The 4,305-nt window shown below is 50.2% G+C and overlaps 1 pseudogene; it reads left to right on the forward strand.

The window, feature by feature from the left end:
• Nucleotides 1-2,214: 2,214 nt before the first annotated feature.
• LOC116881498 lies at nucleotides 2,215-2,715 on the forward strand (annotated as a pseudogene).
• The last annotated feature ends 1,590 nt before the right edge of the window (nucleotides 2,716-4,305 follow it).

Here is a 4,305-nt window from a genome sequence, read left to right on the forward strand (position 1 = left end):
TCTCTCATGCCCTCTCTCAAATAAATAAAATCTTTAAAAGAAGAAGGAGGAGGAGGAGAAGGAGGAAAAGGAGAGGGAAGTGGAAAAGGAGAAAAAGGGAGGAAGAAAGAAAGGAAGAAAGGGAAGAAGGAGGGATCTGTAGAGGATTTCTTTGGAAGGAGTTGTCCTAAGAGAGCCAGCTCTTTCCACCCAAGGGAAAGGGCAGTAAGATGGGGAGAGCCACCTCCCCCAAGTGTGGAGAGAGAGGGTTTTAAAGGACCACTCAGGGGCACCTGGGTGGCTCAGTCATTAAGCATCTGCCTTCAGCTCAGTCATGATCTCAGGGTCCCGGGATCAAGTCCTGCATCGGGGTCTCTGCTTAGTGGGAAGTCTGCCTTTCCCTCTCTGACTCCCCCTGCTTGTGTTCCCTCTCTTTCTCTCTGTCTCTCTCTATCAAATAAATAAATAAAATCTTTAAAAAAAAAAAAAAAAGAAAGAAAGAAAGAAAAAGGACCACTCAGAGAGCTTATTATGTGATCTCTCAGGTTGGTGAGAGGGGAGGAGGGGTGTCAGATATTGACTCACCTGAGAAACCTAAAGTGGTTAATCTAGGAAAAGAGGATAGAGGGTGCTGTCCTGGGTTCAGTCCACACATCCAGAACCCACTGGGATCAGTGATGCTTGAGTATTTCCTATGGACCAATGTGAACCATGAGAAAAAAATCACAAAAGGGTTTTCTGGGTTTCTGCCCAATGGGGGCTTCTAGAAGGTGCAGGGATCCCAGCAACAAGAAGCTGAGCGTGAAGGCTGTTCCTAGATGCCAAGGGAGAGTAGAAAATACCCCTCACAGTCAAGATAAAGCTACCTGGGCCAAAAGAACTCCCAATCTCCAAAGAAGGAGTCACTTTTAACCGTCTTCCAAGCCCAGGGGATACAAAATCTCCTAGTCTCGAAAGAACCGCTCTGTCCCCTTACCACATACCCTCCTGCCCCTCATGCACACAACTCCCACCTGAAAAGAGCAGAACACCAGAGAACTTGAGAATGGGAAGAAGCTGCAATACGAGAAAGCAAGTGCCAGCTCCGCCCCTTTCCCTGAGTCCAGAAGCCATCAACCTTTGGGTGAAATCAAAGAACTTAATTATTATCTTGCTCCAGAAATTCCAGATCTTAAACTGAGGCTGTTTTACAACTTAAAGAGGAAGAACTGTCTACGACCTAGGAGTGGATAGAACAGTTGCAAGATCTGCCCACATTGGGGCGCCCTGGGTGGCTCAGTGGGTTAAAGCCTCTGCCTTCAGCTCAGGTCATGGTCCCAGGGTCCTGGAATCAAGCCCCGCATCAGGCTCTTTGCTCGGTGGGGAGCCTGCTTCCCCCTCTCTCTCTGCCTGCTTCTCTACCTGATTGTGTTCTCTGTCAAATAAATAAAATCTTAAAAAAAAAAAAAAATAGATCTGCCCACATTTCTGTTGCTCGAAAATCTCACCACCACTGAATTTACTTCAGACAGGCAGGGCAAGACAAAGTCAGTTATGCTTTGATCCTACAAGTCATACACTTATTATGTCAGCTTGTTATCTTTCTCCTCCATGTAAGCCACACAGGACCATGGGCTGTGTCATCCTAGCATTGCATTCCCCGAGTGGAGAAAAGGGTCTGGCACGTGGTCATCTCTCTGTAAATAAATAAAATCAGTATCACCCAAGACTGAAGAGTGGACTCATCCTTGGGTTTCCCCAAGTTGTGGATTACCAAATAGCTGAGCTTCCGCTCTGCGGCTTCCTGGACTTTCCTAGTATAGCTGTCCTAGATAGGATAGGCTAATTGCCATGACAATGACTGCAGTATATGATTGGATTAACACAAGGCAAATGTATTTCTTGCTTGTGACAAGTCGGATGACAATGTTCCTGGGCAGCTGTCTTCCAGGCAAGGGCTCAGGGATCCAGGCCCCCTGGCCTGCTATCATGCTGCCATCTTGAACTTAAAGCCTCTGGAGGCTAGGGAAGGGAAGGCAGTTGGGGGAAGCACCGTTGATAATACCCTCAGCTGAAAAATGAGATATATCATTTCTACTTAGGTTCTTTTGGCCAGAGCTAGTCCTTTGGGCCCAGCCAGAGACAAGTGGACTGAGCACTATGGTGTCTGGCTGGACAGCCACATCCTTGCCTTACTTCTGCATCGTGGAAAGAGAGCTTGAGCCGAGCCAGACCATGCAGCCGGACGCCAGCACCATGGACGAGTACCCTTGGGAGCCTCGCCCCTGGTGAATGGTAGTCGATTGCCTTCCCTGTGGATTCATTGGCGGTGGAATCTTCCAGGCCATCAAGGCCTTCCGCAACGCCCCTGTCAAAATTTGCACCCACTGAGAGCTAGTGTCAACGCTGGGGGGATCCGAGCCCCCCGGACTGGAGGTAGCTTTGCGGTGTGTGGGGGGAAGCTGTTCTCCACCATCAACTGTGGCCTGGTGTGCCACAGGGCAAAGAAGATCCCTGGAACTCCATCACGAGCAGAGAACTGACCAGGGCAGTGCTGGCAGCCTGCAGTGGCCCAATGGCCATAGTAGACTCAGCATGATGGGGGGCCTCCTCTTGGCCCTCCTAGAGGGTGTTGGTGTCCTCCTTACTCGCTACACTGCCCAGCAGTTTCTCAATGCATCCTTGTTCCTGGAGGACCCCAGCCAGCTTCCGCTTAAGGAGGGTACCCCAGCCCTAGGCTATCACCTCTACCCTTAGAGACTGTCATTCCCACTCGATCCCCAGATCACCTACAGTTCTACACAAACTGAATTTTCCTTGTGCCCACGTCCCTTAAGCCTTTGCGCATCTTCTGCCTCAGTTGTCTCCTCACCCCCCCACCCCCTCACATACCCTTCCACCCCCACCAAGACGCACCTTCCCCAGGGATCCTGCTCCTCCCCGCCTGTCTGCTCCCCAGCCCATTCTTTCTCCTCAGATCCCATTTGGAAGTTCTGTCCTATGTGGAGTGTGGGTCAAAAGGAGCTTTAATGACCGAGTTTACTGCCTCATATCCCTGGTCCCCCCAATCTTCATGGATGAGGAATCGGAAGCCCTGAAGCTTAAAGTGACCCTCCTGAGCTCACACCCCTGGTGGTGGCTGTCTAAAGAAGGTAGGTGCTGCTGTTGCTCGTCTTCAGACATGGCTGGCCTCACCCTGTCTTTTCCTGCAGTCTTGGTCCTCTGTGAGCTAAGACTGTCTTCATGCTGAACCCGACAGCTGTCAACACAGCATGGCTGGCATCCTGGGGGTGACTTCCTTGTCTGTATATGCTGGGGACTTCTCTGGCCAGCTGTTGGAGGGACAGACCTCTGACCAGAAAGGATGGCCACTGATGCATGAGACCTTTCTCTTTCTCCTCCAGGTAGACAGCTCAGAGATGTCTGTCAGGTGGCTTTGTAGATAAGCCCCACACAATCAGGCCACCAGGAAGTGGCTTGCCTGTCCTGCAGGGCATCTTTGAATGAGGTCTCTCCATCCCTCTCTCACTAGGCCGTCTGGCCCGCACTCTCTAGGAAAACTCCCAGGGAAGACAGTCTCTGGCTTGTTGTTTAGGGGAACCCAGACTCAGAGACAGAGAAGGGGACCACTAGGAATGCCTGACTGCCCAGGGGGGATTCCCTGCATGGCGCCCCTCCCCATATCTGGTCCTCAGCCTTGTTGATTCAGAGATTCGATTTTTTTTAGAACCCAATAGGGGGTCCCCTCCAGGGGCAGCTTGTGTCACCATCTATTTGGTCACCACGGAAAATGTAACTGTCAGTCTGGCCAGAGACTTGAGAGCACCTAGCCAGGGTGTCTTCTCCCTGTAGGTGAGAAACGTGAGAGGCCACGTGGCCAGAAGGTCCTCTGAGAGCAGCGAATCCCCAAGCAGCTGGATCTCATCGTCTAGAGGCAGATCTCTGAGCTGAGTAGTTTGAGGACCTCTCATGGCTTCAGAAGTGGCCCTTGTCAAGAAGATCTGAGCGTACGCCTGCTTGGCCAAGAACTCATTTCCCAAAACAGTGCTTAGATGGGTACCATCCCTATTTGCCCCATGACATTACTATTGTTATGCTTCTATGTCCTTATTGCTGTCATTATGATTAGCAAGAGGGCAGTATTTTGAAAAATTATTCATGTGTTTTCCTCTATTCACCTTTCAGAGGAAAGCTGGCCTTCCCGTGGTTAGCCCTAAGCACCCATCTGCCAGGGGAAAGATTAAATTGTTACAAAGGAGGCAAAAAGAAATAAAGAATTAATATTCTGCTATCGGCATTTAAAATGAGATTTCTCAGCAAGACATTTATCTTTAGATCCAGGCTCCT

Source organism: Lontra canadensis, unplaced genomic scaffold (assembly GCF_010015895.1).
Source record: "Lontra canadensis isolate GAN:19392208 unplaced genomic scaffold, GSC_riverotter_1.0 scaffold75, whole genome shotgun sequence".
Classification (NCBI taxonomy): domain Eukaryota; kingdom Metazoa; phylum Chordata; class Mammalia; order Carnivora; family Mustelidae; genus Lontra; species Lontra canadensis.